Source organism: Cylas formicarius, unplaced genomic scaffold (assembly GCF_029955315.1).
Source record: "Cylas formicarius isolate icCylForm1 unplaced genomic scaffold, icCylForm1.1 PGA_scaffold_3__17_contigs__length_32017465, whole genome shotgun sequence".
Taxonomy (NCBI): Eukaryota; Metazoa; Arthropoda; class Insecta; order Coleoptera; family Brentidae; genus Cylas; species Cylas formicarius.
The window spans coordinates 1,389,161-1,407,841 of record NW_026844326.1 but is presented as its reverse complement, the minus strand read 5'-3'; positions in this window follow the sequence as shown (position 1 = coordinate 1,407,841).

Here is an 18,681-nt window from a genome sequence, read left to right as displayed (position 1 = left end):
AGGGCGAAAACCAATTATTTGTCCCAAAAGAAGGTGTTTTAAGTATATATCTACATTTCTAAGGTAGATTTGGGTACAATAAGAGGCGAAAAAGCAGATTCTGACTAAGATTTTATCGAAATCGGCAACTATTTGACTCAGAATGGTTGCCTTACGTCGAAATCTAATAGTTTATTAAGGTTTTCGTTACTAAAATGCCCAAAGACGCCGATTTTGACTAGAATTTGAAAGATATTGACATGAATATATAACTGTTTGTATCAAAAAATGATAGTTTAAACTGATATTTGCAGTTTTGATGCGGTTTTAGGTACGATATAAGTCGAAGAAGCCGATTTTGACTGGAATCTGTTTAAAATGACAAAGAACAACCTATTATCAATTCAAGGAAGTGAATTTTTAAGTAGTTATCTGCAGTTTTAATGTAGATTTCAGTTCGCTAAGTTATGAAAATGCATGTTTTGGCTATAATCTTCCGTAAATCAAGGGCGAAAACCAATTATTTGTCCCAAAAGAAGGTGTTTTAAGTATATATCTGCATTTCTAAGGTAGATTTGGGTACAATAAGAGGCGAAAAAGCAGATTCTGACTAGGATTTTATCGAAATCGGCAACTATTTGACTCAGAAAGGTTGCCTTACGTCGAAATCTAATAGTTTATTAAGGTTTTCGTTACTAAAATGCCCAAAGACGCCGATTTTGACTAGAATTTGAAAGATATTGACATGAATATATAACTGTTTGTATCAAAAAATGATAGTTTAAACTGATATTTGCAGTTTTGATGCGGTTTTAGATACGATATGAGTCGAAGAAGCCGATTTTGACTGGAATCTGTTTAAAATGACAAAGAAAAACCTATTATCAATTCAAGGAAGTGAATTTTTAAGTAGTTATCTGCAGTTTTAATGTAGATTTCAGTTCGCTAAGTTATGAAAATGCATGTTTTGACTATAATCTTCCGTAAATCAAGGGCGAAAACCAATTATTTGTCCCAAAAGAAGGTATTCTAAGTATATATCTGCATTTCTAAGGTAGATTTGGGTACAATAAGAGGCGAAAAAGCAGATTCTGACTAAGATTTTATCGAAATCGGCAACTATTTGACTCAGAATGGTTGCCTTACGTCGAAATCTAATTGTTTATTAAGGTTTTCGTTACTAAAATGCCCAAAGACGCCGATTTTGACTAGAATTTGAAAGTTATTGACATGAATATATAACTGTTTGTATCAAAAAATGATAGTTTAAACTGATATTTGCAGTTTTGATGCGGTTTTAGGTACGATATGAGTCGAAGAAGCCGATTTTGACTAGAATCTGTTTAAAATGACAAAGAAAAACCTATTATCAATTCAAGGAAGTGAATTTTTAAGTAGTTATCTGCAGTTTTAATGTAGATTTCTGTTCGCTAAGTTATGAAAATGCATGTTTTGGCTATAATCTTCCGTAAATCAAGGGCGAAAACCAATTATTTGCCCAAAAGAAGGTGTTTTAAGTATATATCTACATTTCTAAGGTAGATTTGGGTACAATAAGAGGCGAAAAAGCAGATTCTGACTAAGATTTTATCGAAATCGGCAACTATTTGACTCAGAATGGTTGCCTTACGTCGAAATCTAATAGTTTATTAAGGTTTTCGTTACTAAAATGCCCAAAGACGCTGATTTTGACTAGAATTTGAAAGATATTGACATGAATATATAACTGTTTGTATCAAAAAATGATAGTTTAAACTGATATTTGCAGTTTTGATGCGGTTTTAGGTACGATATGAGTCGAAGAAGCCGATTTTGACTGGAATCTGTTTAAAATGACAAAGAAAAACCTATTATCAATTCAAGGAAGTGAATTTTTAAGTAGTTATCTGCAGTTTTAATGTAGATTTCTGTTCGCTAAGTTATGAAAATGCATGTTTTGGCAATAATCTTCCGTAAATCAAGGGCGAAAACCAATTATTTGTCCCAAAAGAAGGTGTTTTAAGTATATATCTACATTTCTAAGGTAGATTTGGTTACAATAAGAGGCGAAAAGGCAGATTCTGACTAAGATTTTATCGAAATCGGCAACTATTTGACTCAGAATGGTTGCCTTACGTCGAAATCTAATAGTTTATTAAGGTTTTCGTTACTAAAATGCCCAAAGACGCCGATTTTGACTAGAATTTGAAAGATATTGACATGAATATACAACTGTTTGTATCAAAAAATGATAGTTGAAACTGATATTTGCAGTTTTGATGCGGTTTTAGGTACGATATGAGTCGAAGAAGCCGATTTTGACTGGAATCTGTTTAAAATGACAAAGAACAACCTATTATCAATTCAAGGAAGTGAATTTTTAAGTAGTTATCTGCAGTTTTAATGTAGATTTCAGTTCGCTAAGTTATGAAAATGCATGTTTTGGCTATAATCTTCCGTAAATCAAGGGCGAAAACCAATTATTTGTCCCAAAAGAAGGTGCTTTAAGTATATATCTGCATTTCTAAGGTAGATTTGGGTACAATAAGAGGCGAAAAAGCAGATTCTGACTAGGATTTTATCGAAATCGGCAACTATTTGACTCAGAAAGGTTGCCTTTCGTCGAAATCTAATAGTTTATTAATGTTTTCGTTACTAAAATGGCCAAAGACGCCGATTTTGACTAGAATTTGAAAGATATTGACATGAATATATAACTGTTTGTATCAAAAAATGATAGTTTAAACTGATATTTGCAGTTTTGATGCGGTTTTAGGTACAATATGAGTCGAAGAAGCCGATTTTGACTGGAATCTGTTTAAAATGAAAAGAAAAACCTATTATCAATTCAAGGAAGTGAATTTTTAAGTAGTTATCTGCAGTTTTAATGTAGATTTCAGTTCGCTAAGTTATGAAAATGCATGTTTTGGCTATAATCTTCCGTAAATCAAGGGCGAAAACCAATTATTAGTCCCAAAAGAAGGTGTTTTAAGTATATATCTGCATTTCTAAGGTAGATTTGGGTACAATAAGAGGCGAAAAAGCAGATTCTGACTAAGATTTTATCGAAATCGACAACTATTTGACTCAGAAAGGTTGCCTTACGTCGAAATCTAATAGTTTATTAAGGTTTTCGTTACTAAAATGCCCAAAGACGCCGATTTTGACTAGAATTTGAAAGATATTGACATGATTATATAACTGTTTGTATCATAAAATGATAGTTTAAACTGATATTTGCAGTTTTGATAGGGTTTTAGATACGATATGAATCGAAGAAGCCGATTTTGACTGGAATCTGTTTAAAATGACAAAGAAAAACCTATTATCAATTCAAGGAAGTGAATTTTTAAGCAGTTATCTGCAGTTTTAATGTAGATTTCAGTTCGCTAAGTTATGAAAATGCATGTTTTGGCTATAATCTTCCGTAAATCAAGGGCGAAAACCAATTATTTGTCCCAAAAGAAGGTGTTTAAATATATATCTACATTTCTAAGGTAGATTTGGGTACAATAAGAGGCGAAAAAGCAGATTCTGACTAAGATTTTATCGAAATCGGCAACTATTTGACTCAGAATGGTTGCCTTACGTCGAAATCTAATAGTTTATTAAGGTTTTCGTTACTAAAATGCCCAAAGACGCCGATTTTGACTAGAATTTGAAAGATATTGACATGAATATATAACTGTTTGTATCAAAAAATGATAGTTTAAACTGATATTTCCAGTATTGATGCGGTTTTAGGTACGATATGAGTCGAAGAAGCCGATTTTGACTGGAATCTGTTTAAAATGAAAAGAAAAACCTATTATCAATTCAAGGAAGTGAATTTTTAAGTAGTTATCTGCAGTTTTAATGTAGATTTCAGTTCGCTAAGTTATGAAAATGCATGTTTTGGCTATAATCTTCCGTAAATCAAGGGAGAAAACCAATTATTAGTCCCAAAAGAAGGTGTTTTAAGTATATATCTGCATTTCTAAGGTAGATTTGGGTACAATAAGAGGCGAAAAAGCAGATTCTGACTAAGATTTTATCGAAATCGGCAACTATTTGACTCAGAAAGGTTACCTTTCGTCGAAATCTAATAGTTTATTAAGGTTTTCGTTACTAAAATGCCCAAAGACGCCGATTTTGACTAGAATTTGAAAGATATTGACATGATTATATAACTGTTTGTATCAAAAAATGAAAGTTTAAACTGATATTTGCAGTTTTGATAAGGTTTTAGATACGATATGAATCGAAGAAGCCGATTTTGACTGGAATCTGTTTAAAATGACAAAGAAAAACCTATTATCAATTCAAGGAAGTGAATTTTTAAGTAGTTATCTGCAGTTTTAATGTGGATTTCAGTTCGCTAAGTTATGAAAATGCATGTTTTGGCTATAATCTTCCGTAAATCAAGGGCGAAAACCAATTATTTGTCCCAAAAGAAGGTGTTTTAAATATATATCTACATTTCTAAGGTAGATTTGGGTACAATAAGAGGCGAAAAAGCAGATTCTTACTAAGATTTTATCGAAATCGGCAACTATTTGACTCAGAATGGTTGCCTTACGTCGAAATCTAATAGTTTATTAAGGTTTTCGTTATAAAATGCCCAAAGACGCCGATTTTGACTAGAATTTGAAAGACATTGACATGAATATATAACTGTTTGTATCAAAAAATGATAGTTTAAACTGATATTTGCAGTTTTGATGCGGTTTTAGGTACGATATGAGTCGAAGAAGCCGATTTTGACTGGAATCTGGTTAAAATGACAAAGAAAAACCTATTATCAATTCAAGGAAGTGAATTTTTAAGTAGTTATCTGCAGTTTTAATGTAGATTTCTATTCGCTAAGTTATGAAAATGCATGTTTTGGCTATAATCTTCCGTAAATCAAGGGCGAAAACCAATTATTTTTCCCAAAAGAAGGTGTTTTAAGTATATATCTACATTTCTAAGGTAGATTTGGGTACAATAAGAGGCGAAAAAGCAGATTCTGACTAAGATTTTATCGAAATCGGCAACTATTTGACTCAGAATGGTTGCCTTACGTCGAAATCTAATAGTTTATTAAGGTTTTCGTTACTAAAATGCCCAAAGACGCCGATTTTGACTAGAATTTGAAAGATATTGACATGAATATATAACTGTTTGTATCAAAAAATGATAGTTTAAACTGATATTTGCAGTTTTGATGCGGTTTTAGGTACGATATGAGTCGAAGAAGCCGATTTTGACTGGAATCTGTTTAAAATGACAAAGAAAAACCTATTATCAATTCAAGGAAGTGAATTTTTAATTAGTTATCTGCAGTTTTAATGTAGATTTCTGTTCGCTAAGTTATGAAAATGCATGTTTTGGCTATAATCTTCCGTAAATCAAGGGCGAAAACCAATTATTTGTCCCAAAAGAAGGTGTTTTAAGTATATATCTGCATTTCTAAGGTAGATTTGGGTACAATAAGAGGCGAAAAAGCAGATTCTGACTAGGATTTTATCGAAATCGGCAACTATTTGACTCAGAAAGGTTGCCTTACGTCGAAATCTAATAGTTTATTAAGGTTTTCGTTACTAAAATGCCCAAAGACGCCGATTTTGACTAGAATTTGAAAGATATTGACATGAATATATAACTGTTTGTATCAAAAAATGATAGTTTAAACTGATATTTGCAGTTTTGATGCGGTTTTAGATACGATATGAGTCGAAGAAGCCGATTTTGACTGGAATCTGTTTAAAATGACAAAGAAAAACCTATTATCAATTCAAGGAAGTGAATTTTTAAGTAGTTATCTGCAGTTTTAATGTAGATTTCAGTTCGCTAAGTTATGAAAATGCATGTTTTGACTATAATCTTCCGTAAATCAAGGGCGAAAACCAATTATTTGTCCCAAAAGAAGGTGTTCTAAGTATATATCTGCATTTCTAAGGTAGATTTGGGTACAATAAGAAGCGAAAAAGCAGATTCTGACTAAGATTTTATCGAAATCGGCAACTATTTGACTCAGAATGGTTGCCTTACGTCGAAATCTAATAGTTTATTAAGGTTTTCGTTACTAAAATGCCCAAAGACGCCGATTTTGACTAGAATTTGAAAGATATTGACATGAATATATAACTGTTTGTATCAAAAAATGATAGTTTAAACTGATATTTGCAGTTTTGATGCGGTTTTAGGTACGATATGAGTCGAAGAAGCCGATTTTGACTGGAATCTGTTTAAAATGACAAAGAAAAACCTATTATCAATTCAAGGAAGTGAATTTTTAAGTAGTTATCTGCAGTTTTAATGTAGATTTCTGTTCGCTAAGTCATGAATATGCATGTTTTGGCTATAATCTTCCGTAAATCAAGGGCGAAAACCAATTATTTGTCCCAAAAGAAGGTGTTCTAAGTATATATCTGCATTTCTAAGGTAGATTTGGTTACAATAAGAGGCGAAAAAGCAGATTCTGACTAAGATTTTATCGAAATCGGCAACTATCTGACTCAGAATGGTTGCCTTACGTCGAAATCTAATAGTTTGTTAAGGTTTTCGTTACTAAAATGCCCAAAGACGCCGATTTTGACTAGAATTTGAAAGATATTGACATGAATATATAACTGTTTGTATCAAAAAATGATAGTTTAAACTGATATTTGCAGTTTTGATGCGGTTTTAGGTACGATATGAGTCGAAGAAGCCGATTTTGACTGGAATCTGTTTAAAATGACAAAGAAAAACCTATTATCAATTCAAGGAAGTGAATTTTTAAGTAGTTATCTGCAGTTTTAATGTAGATTTCTGTTCGCTAAGTCATGAATATGCATGTTTTGGCTATAATCTTCCGTAAATCAAGGGCGAAAACCAATTATTTGTCCCAAAAGAAGGTGTTCTAAGTATATATCTGCATTTCTAAGGTAGATTTGGTTACAATAAGAGGCGAAAAAGCAGATTCTGACTAAGATTTTATCGAAATCGGCAACTATCTGACTCAGAATGGTTGCCTTACGTCGAAATCTAATAGTTTGTTAAGGTTTTCGTTACTAAAATGCCCAAAGACGCCGATTTTGACTAGAATTTGAAAGATATTGACATGAATATATAACTGTTTGTATCAAAAAATGATAGTTGAAACTGATATTTGCAGTTTTGATGCGGTTTTAGGTACGATATGAGTCGAAGAAGCCGATTTTGACTGGAATCTGTTTAAAATGACAAAGAACAACCTATTATCAATTCAAGGAAGTGAATTTTTAAGTAGTTATCTGCAGTTTTAATGTAGATTTCAGTTCGCTAAGTTATGAAAATGCATGTTTTGGCTATAATCTTCCGTAAATCAAGGGCGAAAACCAATTATTTGTCCCAAAAGAAGGTGCTTTAAGTATATATCTGCATTTCTAAGGTAGATTTGGGTACAATAAGAGGCGAAAAAGCAGATTCTGACTAGGATTTTATCGAAATCGGCAACTATTTGACTCAGAAAGGTTGCCTTTCGTCGAAATCTAATAGTTTATTAATGTTTTCGTTACTAAAATGGCCAAAGACGCCGATTTTGACTAGAATTTGAAAGATATTGACATGAATATATAACTGTTTGTATCAAAAAATGATAGTTTAAACTGATATTTGCAGTTTTGATGCGGTTTTAGGTACGATATGAGTCGAAGAAGCCGATTTTGACTGGAATCTGTTTAAAATGAAAAGAAAAACCTATTATCAATTCAAGGAAGTGAATTTTTAAGTAGTTATCTGCAGTTTTAATGTAGATTTCAGTTCGCTAAGTTATGAAAATGCATGTTTTGGCAATAATCTTCCGTAAATCAAGGGCGAAAACCAATTATTTGTCCCAAAAGAAGGTGTTTTAAGTATATATCTACATTTCTAAGGTAGATTTGGGTACAATAAGAGGCGATAAAGCAGATTCTGACTAAGATTTTATCGAAATCGGCAACTATTTGACTCAGAATGGTTGCCTTACGTCGAAATCTAATAGTCCATTAAGGTTTTCGTTACTAAAATGCCCAAAGACGCCGATTTTGACTAGAATTTGAAAGATATTGACATGAACATATAACTGTTTGTATCAAAAAATGATAGTTTAAACTGATATTTGCAGTTTTGATGCGGTTTTAGGTACGATATGAGTCGAAGAAGCCGATTTTGACTGGAATCTGTTTAAAATGACAAAGAACAACCTATTATCAATTCAAGGAAGTGAATTTTTAAGTAGTTATCTGCAGTTTTAATGTAGATTTCAGTTCGCTAAGTTATGAAAATGCATGTTTTGGCTATAATCTTCCGTAAATCAAGGGCGAAAACCAATTATTTGTCCCAAAAGAAGGTGTTCTAAGTATATATCTGCATTTCTAAGGTAGATTTGGGTACAATAAGAGGCGAAAAAGCAGATTCTGACTAAGATTTTATCGAAATCGGCAACTATTTGACTCAGAATGGTTGCCTTACGTCGAAATCTAATAGTTTATTAAGGTTTTCGTTACTAAAATGCCCAAAGACGCCGATTTTGACTAGAATTTGAAAGATATTGACATGAATATATAACTGTTTGTATCAAAAAATGATAGTTTAAACTGATATTTGCAGTATTGATGCGGTTTTAGGTACGATATGAGTCGAAGAAGCCGAATTTGACTGGAATCTGTTTAAAATGAAAAGAAAAACCTATTATCAATTCAAGGAAGTGAATTTTTAAGTAGTTATCTGCAGTTTTAATGTAGATTTCAGTTCGCTAAGTTATGAAAATGCATGTTTTGGCTATAATCTTCCGTAAATCAAGGGCGAAAACCAATTATTAGTCCCAAAAGAAGGTGTTTTAAGTATATATCTGCATTTCTAAGGTAGATTTGGGTACAATAAGAGGCGAAAAAGAAGATTCTGACTAAGATTTTATCGAAATCGGCAACTATTTGACTCAGAAAGGTTGCCTTACGTCGAAATCTAATAGTTTATTAAGGTTTTCGTTACTAAAATGCCCAAAGACGCCGATTTTGACTAGAATTTGAAAGATATTGACATGAATATATAACTGTTTGTATCAAAAAATGATAGTTTAAACTGATATTTGCAGTTTTGATGCGGTTTTAGGTACGATATGAGTCGAAGAAGCTGATTTTGACTGGAATCTGTTTAAAATGACAAAGAAAAACCTATTATCAATTCAAGGAAGTGAATTTTTAAGTAGTTATCTGCAGTTTTAATGTAGATTTCAGTTCGCTAAGTTATGAAAATGCATGTTTTGGCTATAATCTTCCGTAAATCAAGGGCGAAAACCAATTATTTGTCCCAAAAGAAGGTGTTTTAAGTATATATCTGCATTTCTAAGGTAGATTTGGGTACAATAAGAGGCGAAAAAGCAGATTCTGATTAGGATTTTATCGAAATCGGCAACTATTTGACTCAGAAAGGTTGCCTTACGTCGAAATCTAATAGTTTATTAAGGTTTTCGTTAGTAAAATGCCCAAAGACGCCGATTTTGACTAGAATTTGAAAGATATTGACATGAATATATAACTGTTTGTATCAAAAAATGATAGTTTAAACTGATATTTGCAGTTTTGATGCGGTTTTAGATACGATATGAGTCGAAGAAGCCGATTTTGACTGGAATCTGTTTAAAATGACAAAGAAAAACCTATTATCAATTCAAGGAAGTGAATTTTTAAGTAGTTATCTGCAGTTTTAATGTAGATTTCAGTTCGCTAAGTTATGAAAATGCATGTTTTGACTATAATCTTCCGTAAATCAAGGGCGAAAACCAATTATTTGTCCCAAAAGAAGGTGTTCTAAGTATATATCTGCATTTCTAAGGTAGATTTGGGTACAATAAGAGGCGAAAAAGCAGATTCTGACTAAGATTTTATCGAAATCGGCAACAATTTGACTCAGAATGGTTGCCTTACGTCGAAATCTAATAGTTTATTAAGGTTTTCGTTACTAAAATGCCCAAAGACGCCGATTTTGACTAGAATTTGAAAGATATTGACATGAATATATAACTGTTTGTATCAAAAAATGATAGTTTAAACTGATATTTGCAGTTTTGATGCGGTTTTAGGTACGATATGAGTCGAAGAAGCCGATTTTGACTGGAATCTGTTTAAAATGACAAAGAAAAACCTATTATCAATTCAAGGAAGTGAATTTTTAAGTAGTTATCTGCAGTTTTAATGTAGATTTCTGTTCGCTAAGTTATGAAAATGCATGTTTTGGCTATAATCTTCCGTAAATCAAGGGCGAAAACCAATTATTTGTCCAAAAGAAGGTGTTTTAAGTATATATCTACATTTCTAAGGTAGATTTGGGTACAATAAGAGGCGAAAAAGCAGATTCTGACTAAGATTTTATCGAAATCGGCAACTATTTGACTCAGAATGGTTGCCTTACGTCGAAATCTAATAGTTTATTAAGGTTTTCGTTACTAAAATGCCCAAAGACGCTGATTTTGACTAGAATTTGAAAGATATTGACATGAATATATAACTGTTTGTATCAAAAAATGATAGTTTAAACTGATATTTGCAGTTTTGATGCGGTTTTAGGTACGATATGAGTTGAAGAAGCCGATTTTGACTGGAATCTGTTTAAAATGACAAAGAAAAACCTATTATCAATTCAAGGAAGTGAATTTTTAAGTAGTTATCTGCAGTTTTAATGTAGATTTCTGTTCGCTAAGTTATGAAAATGTTTTGGCTATAATCTTCCGTAAATCAAGGGCGAAAACCAATTATTAGTCCCAAAAGAAGGTGTTTTAAGTATATATCTGCATTTCTAAGGTAGATTTGGGTACAATAAGAGGCGAAAAAGAAGATTCTGACTAAGATTTTATCGAAATCGGCAACTATCTGACTCAGAATGGTTGCCTTACGTCGAAATCTAATAGTTTGTTAAGGTTTTCGTTACTAAAATGCCCAAAGACGCCGATTTTGACTAGAATTTGAAAGATATTGACATGAATATATAACTGTTTGTATCAAAAAATGATAGTTTAAACTGATATTTGCAGTTTTGATGCCGTTTTAGGTACGATATGAGTCGAAGAAGCCGATTTTGACTGGAATCTGTTTAAAATGACAAAGAAAAACCTATTATCAATTCAAGGAAGTGAATTTTTAAGTAGTTATCTGCAGTTTTAATGTAGATTTCTGTTCGCTAAGTTATGAAAATGCATGTTTTGGCTATAATCTTCCGTAAATCAAGGGCGAAAACCAATTATTTGCCCAAAAGAAGGTGTTTTAAGTATATATCTACATTTCTAAGGTAGATTTGGGTACAATAAGAGGCGAAAAAGCAGATTCTGACTAAGATTTTATCGAAATCGGCAACTATTTGACTCAGAATGGTTGCCTTACGTCGAAATCTAATAGTTTATTAAGGTTTTCGTTACTAAAATGCCCAAAGACGCCGATTTTGACTAGAATTTGAAAGATATTGACATGAATATATAACTGTTTGTATCAAAAAATGATAGTTGAAACTGATATTTGCAGTTTTGATGCGGTTTTAGGTACGATATGAGTCGAAGAAGCCGATTTTGACTGGAATCTGTTTAAAATGACAAAGAACAACCTATTATCAATTCAAGGAAGTGAATTTTTAAGTAGTTATCTGCAGTTTTAATGTAGATTTCAGTTCGCTAAGTTATGAAAATGCATGTTTTGGCTATAATCTTCCGTAAATCAAGGGCGAAAACCAATTATTTGTCCCAAAAGAAGGTGCTTTAAGTATATATCTGCATTTCTAAGGTAGATTTGGGTACAATAAGAGGCGAAAAAGCAGATTCTGACTAAGATTTTATCGAAATCGACAACTATTTGACTCAGAAAGGTTGCCTTACGTCGAAATCTAATAGTTTATTAAGGTTTTCGTTACTAAAATGCCCAAAGACGCCGATTTTGACTAGAATTTGAAAGATATTGACATGATTATATAACTGTTTGTATCAAAAAATGATAGTTTAAACTGATATTTGCAGTTTTGATAAGGTTTTAGATACGATATGAATCGAAGAAGCCGATTTTGACTGGAATCTGCTTAAAATGACAAAGAAAAACCTATTATCAATTCAAGGAAGTGAATTTTTAAGCAGTTATCTGCAGTTTTAATTTAGATTTCAGTTCGCTAAGTTATGAAAATGCATGTTTTGGCAATAATCTTCCGTAAATCAAGGGCGAAAACCAATTATTTGTCCCAAAAGAAGGTGTTTTAAGTATATATCTACATTTCTAAGGTAGATTTGGGTACAATAAGAGGCGAAAAAGCAGATTCTGACTAAGATTTTATCGAAATCGGCAACTATTTGACTCAGAATGGTTGCCTTACGTCGAAATCTAATAGTCCATTAAGGTTTTCGTTACTAAAATGCCCAAAGACGCCGATTTTGACTAGAATTTGAAAGATATTGACATGGACATATAACTGTTTGTATCAAAAAATGATAGTTTAAACTGATATTTGCAGTTTTGATGCGGTTTTAGGTACGATATGAGTCGAAGAAGCCGATTTTGACTGGAATCTGTTTAAAATGACAAAGAACAACCTATTATCAATTCAAGGAAGTGAATTTTTAAGTAGTTATCTGCAGTTTTAATGTAGATTTCAGTTCGCTAAGTTATGAAAATGCATGTTTTGGCTATAATCTTCCGTAAATCAAGGGCGAAAACCAATTATTTGTCCCAAAAGAAGGTGTTCTAAGTATATATCTGCATTTCTAAGGTAGATTTGGGTACAATAAGAGGCGAAAAAGCAGATTCTGACTAAGATTTTATCGAAATCGGCAACTATTTGACTCAGAATGGTTGCCTTACGTCGAAATCTAATAGTTTATTAAGGTTTTCGTTACTAAAATGCCCAAAGACGCCGATTTTGACTAGAATTTGAAAGATATTGACATGAATATATAACTGTTTGTATCAAAAAATGATAGTTTAAACTGATATTTGCAGTATTGATGCGGTTTTAGGTACGATATGAGTCGAAGAAGCCGAATTTGTCTGGAATCTGTTTAAAATGAAAAGAAAAACCTATTATCAATTCAAGGAAGTGAATTTTTAAGTAGTTATCTGCAGTTTTAATGTAGATTTCAGTTCGCTAAGTTATGAAAATGCATGTTTTGGCTATAATCTTCCGTAAATCAAGTGCGAAAACCAATTATTAGTCCCAAAAGAAGGTGTTTTAAGTATATATCTGCATTTCTAAGGTAGATTTGGGTACAATAAGAGGCGAAAAAGAAGATTCTGACTAAGATTTTATCGAAATCGGCAACTATTTGACTCAGAAAGGTTGCCTTACGTCGAAATCTAATAGCTTATTAAGGTTTTCGTTACTAAAATGCCCAAAGACGCCGATTTTGACTAGAATTTGAAAGATATTGACATGAATATATAACTGTTTGTATCAAAAAATGATAGTTTAAACTGATATTTGCAGTTTTGATGCGGTTTTAGGTACGATATGAGTCGAAGAAGCTGATTTTGACTGGAATCTGTTTAAAATGACAAAGAAAAACCTATTATCAATTCAAGGAAGTGAATTTTTAAGTAGTTATCTGCAGTTTTAATGTAGATTTCAGTTCGCTAAGTTATGAAAATGCATGTTTTGGCTATAATCTTCCGTAAATCAAGGGCGAAAACCAATTATTTGTCCCAAAAGAAAGTGTTTTAAGTATATATCTGCATTTCTAAGGTAGATTTGGGTACAATAAGAGGCGAAAAAGCAGATTCTGATTAGGATTTTATCGAAATCGGCAACTATTTGACTCAGAAAGGTTGCCTTACGTCGAAATCTAATAGTTTATTAAGGTTTTCGTTAGTAAAATGCCCAAAGACGCCGATTTTGACTAGAATTTGAAAGATATTGACATGAATATATAACTGTTTGTATCAAAAAATGATAGTTTAAACTGATATTTGCAGTTTTGATGCGGTTTTAGATAAGATATGAGTCGAAGAAGCCGATTTTGACTGGAATCTGTTTAAAATGACAAAGAAAAACCTATTATCAATTCAAGGAAGTGAATTTTTAAGTAGTTATCTGCAGTTTTAATGTAGATTTCAGTTCGCTAAGTTATGAAAATGCATGTTTTGACTATAATCTTCCGTAAATCAAGGGCGAAAACCAATTATTTGTCCCAAAAGAAGGTGTTCTAAGTATATATCTGCATTTCTAAGGTAGATTTGGGTACAATAAGAGGCGAAAAAGCAGATTCTGACTAAGATTTTATCGAAATCGGCAACAATTTGACTCAGAATGGTTGCCTTACGTCGAAATCTAATAGTTTATTAAGGTTTTCGTTACTAAAATGCCCAAAGACGCCGATTTTGACTAGAATTTGAAAGATATTGACATGAATATATAACTGTTTGTATCAAAAAATGATAGTTTAAACTGATATTTGCAGTTTTGATGCGGTTTTAGGTACGATATGAGTCGAAGAAGCCGATTTTGACTGGAATCTGTTTAAAATGACAAAGAAAAACCTATTATCAATTCAAGGAAGTGAATTTTTAAGTAGTTATCTGCAGTTTTAATGTAGATTTCTGTTCGCTAAGTTATGAAAATGCATGTTTTGGCTATAATCTTCCGTAAATCAAGGGCGAAAACCAATTATTTGTCCAAAAGAAGGTGTTTTAAGTATATATCTACATTTCTAAGGTAGATTTGGGTACAATAAGAGGCGAAAAAGCAGATTCTGACTAAGATTTTATCGAAATCGGCAACTATTTGACTCAGAATGGTTGCCTTACGTCGAAATCTAATAGTTTATTAAGGTTTTCGTTACTAAAATGCCCAAAGACGCTGATTTTGACTAGAATTTGAAAGATATTGACATGAATATATAACTGTTTGTATCAAAAAATGATAGTTTAAACTGATATTTGCAGTTTTGATGCGGTTTTAGGTACGATATGAGTTGAAGAAGCCGATTTTGACTGGAATCTGTTTAAAATGACAAAGAAAAACCTATTATCAATTCAAGGAAGTGAATTTTTAAGTAGTTATCTGCAGTTTTAATGTAGATTTCTGTTCGCTAAGTTATGAAAATGTTTTGGCTATAATCTTCCGTAAATCAAGGGCGAAAACCAATTATTAGTCCCAAAAGAAGGTGTTTTAAGTATATATCTGCATTTCTAAGGTAGATTTGGGTACAATAAGAGGCGAAAAAGAAGATTCTGACTAAGATTTTATCGAAATCGGCAACTATCTGACTCAGAATGGTTGCCTTACGTCGAAATCTAATAGTTTGTTAAGGTTTTCGTTACTAAAATGCCCAAAGACGCCGATTTTGACTAGAATTTGAAAGATATTGACATGAATATATAACTGTTTGTATCAAAAAATGATAGTTTAAACTGATATTTGCAGTTTTGATGCCGTTTTAGGTACGATATGAGTCGAAGAAGCCGATTTTGACTGGAATCTGTTTAAAATGACAAAGAAAAACCTATTATCAATTCAAGGAAGTGAATTTTTAAGTAGTTATCTGCAGTTTTAATGTAGATTTCTGTTCGCTAAGTTATGAAAATGCATGTTTTGGCTATAATCTTCCGTAAATCAAGGGCGAAAACCAATTATTTGCCCAAAAGAAGGTGTTTTAAGTATATATCTACATTTCTAAGGTAGATTTGGGTACAATAAGAGGCGAAAAAGCAGATTCTGACTAAGATTTTATCGAAATCGGCAACTATTTGACTCAGAATGGTTGCCTTACGTCGAAATCTAATAGTTTATTAAGGTTTTCGTTACTAAAATGCCCAAAGACGCCGATTTTGACTAGAATTTGAAAGATATTGACATGAATATATAACTGTTTGTATCAAAAAATGATAGTTGAAACTGATATTTGCAGTTTTGATGCGGTTTTAGGTACGATATGAGTCGAAGAAGCCGATTTTGACTGGAATCTGTTTAAAATGACAAAGAACAACCTATTATCAATTCAAGGAAGTGAATTTTTAAGTAGTTATCTGCAGTTTTAATGTAGATTTCAGTTCGCTAAGTTATGAAAATGCATGTTTTGGCTATAATCTTCCGTAAATCAAGGGCGAAAACCAATTATTTGTCCCAAAAGAAGGTGCTTTAAGTATATATCTGCATTTCTAAGGTAGATTTGGGTACAATAAGAGGCGAAAAAGCAGATTCTGACTAAGATTTTATCGAAATCGACAACTATTTGACTCAGAAAGGTTGCCTTACGTCGAAATCTAATAGTTTATTAAGGTTTTCGTTACTAAAATGCCCAAAGACGCCGATTTTGACTAGAATTTGAAAGATATTGACATGATTATATAACTGTTTGTATCAAAAAATGATAGTTTAAACTGATATTTGCAGTTTTGATAAGGTTTTAGATACGATATGAATCGAAGAAGCCGATTTTGACTGGAATCTGCTTAAAATGACAAAGAAAAACCTATTATCAATTCAAGGAAGTGAATTTTTAAGCAGTTATCTGCAGTTTTAATTTAGATTTCAGTTCGCTAAGTTATGAAAATGCATGTTTTGGCAATAATCTTCCGTAAATCAAGGGCGAAAACCAATTATTTGTCCCAAAAGAAGGTGTTTTAAGTATATATCTACATTTCTAAGGTAGATTTGGGTACAATAAGAGGCGAAAAAGCAGATTCTGACTAAGATTTTATCGAAATCGGCAACTATTTGACTCAGAATGGTTGCCTTACGTCGAAATCTAATAGTCCATTAAGGTTTTCGTTACTAAAATGCCCAAAGACGCCGATTTTGACTAGAATTTGAAAGATATTGACATGGACATATAACTGTTTGTATCAAAAAATGATAGTTTAAACTGATATTTGCAGTTTTGATGCGGTTTTAGGTACGATATGAGTCGAAGAAGCCGATTTTGACTGGAATCTGTTTAAAATGACAAAGAACAACCTATTATCAATTCAAGGAAGTGAATTTTTAAGTAGTTATCTGCAGTTTTAATGTAGATTTCAGTTCGCTAAGTTATGAAAATGCATGTTTTGGCTATAATCTTCCGTAAATCAAGGGCGAAAACCAATTATTTGTCCCAAAAGAAGGTGTTCTAAGTATATATCTGCATTTCTAAGGTAGATTTGGGTACAATAAGAGGCGAAAAAGCAGATTCTGACTAAGATTTTATCGAAATCGGCAACTATTTGACTCAGAATGGTTGCCTTACGTCGAAATCTAATAGTTTATTAAGGTTTTCGTTACTAAAATGCCCAAAGACGCCGATTTTGACTAGAATTTGAAAGATATTGACATGAATATATAACTGTTTGTATCAAAAAATGATAGTTTAAACTGATATTTGCAGTATTGATGCGGTTTTAGGTACGATATGAGTCGAAGAAGCCGAATTTGACTGGAATCTGTTTAAAATGAAAAGAAAAACCTATTATCAATTCAAGGAAGTGAATTTTTAAGTAGTTATCTGCAGTTTTAATGTAGATTTCAGTTCGCTAAGTTATGAAAATGCATGTTTTGGCTATAATCTTCCGTAAATCAAGGGCGAAAACCAATTATTAGTCCCAAAAGAAGGTGTTTTAAGTATATATCTGCATTTCTAAGGTAGATTTGGGTACAATAAGAGGCGAAAAAGAAGATTCTGACTAAGATTTTATCGAAATCGGCAACTATTTGACTCAGAAAGGTTGCCTTACGTCGAAATCTAATAGCTTATTAAGGTTTTCGTTACTAAAATGCCCAAAGACGCCGATTTTGACTAGAATTTGAAAGATATTGACATGAATATATAACTGTTTGTATCAAAAAATGATAGTTTAAACTGATATTTGCAGTTTTGATGCGGTTTTAGGTACGATATGAGTCGAAGAAGCTGATTTTGACTGGAATCTGTTTAAAATGACAAAGAAAAACCTATTATCAATTCAAGGAAGTGAATTTTTAAGTAGTTATCTGCAGTTTTAATGTAGATTTCAGTTCGCTAAGTTATGAAAATGCATGTTTTGGCTATAATCTTCCGTAAATCAAGGGCGAAAACCAATTATTTGTCCCAAAAGAAAGTGTTTTAAGTATATATCTGCATTTCTAAGGTAGATTTGGGTACAATAAGAGGCGAAAAAGCAGATTCTGATTAGGATTTTATCGAAATCGGCAACTATTTGACTCAGAAAGGTTGCCTTACGTCGAAATCTAATAGTTTATTAAGGTTTTCGTTAGTAAAATGCCCAAAGACGCCGATTTTGACTAGAATTTGAAAGATATTGACATGAATATATAACTGTTTGTATCAAAAAATGATAGTTTAAACTGATATTTGCAGTTTTGATGCGGTTTTAGATAAGATATGAGTCGAAGAAGCCGATTTTGACTGGAATCTGTTTAAAATGACAAAGAAAAACCTATTATCAATTCAAGGAAGTGAATTTTTAAGTAGTTATCTGCAGTTTTAATGTAGATTTCAGTTCGCTAAGTTATGAAAATGCATGTTTTGACTATAATCTTCCGTAAATCAAGGGCGAAAACCAATTATTTGTCCCAAAAGAAGGTGTTCTAAGTATATATCTGCATTTCTAAGGTAGATTTGGGTACAATAAGAGGCGAAAAAGCAGATTCTGACTAAGATTTTATCGAAATCGGCAACAATTTGACTCAGAATGGTTGCCTTACGTCGAAATCTAATAGTTTATTAAGGTTTTCGTTACTAAAATGCCCAAAGACGCCGATTTTGACTAGAATTTGAAAGATATTGACATGAATATATAACTGTTTGTATCAAAAAATGAT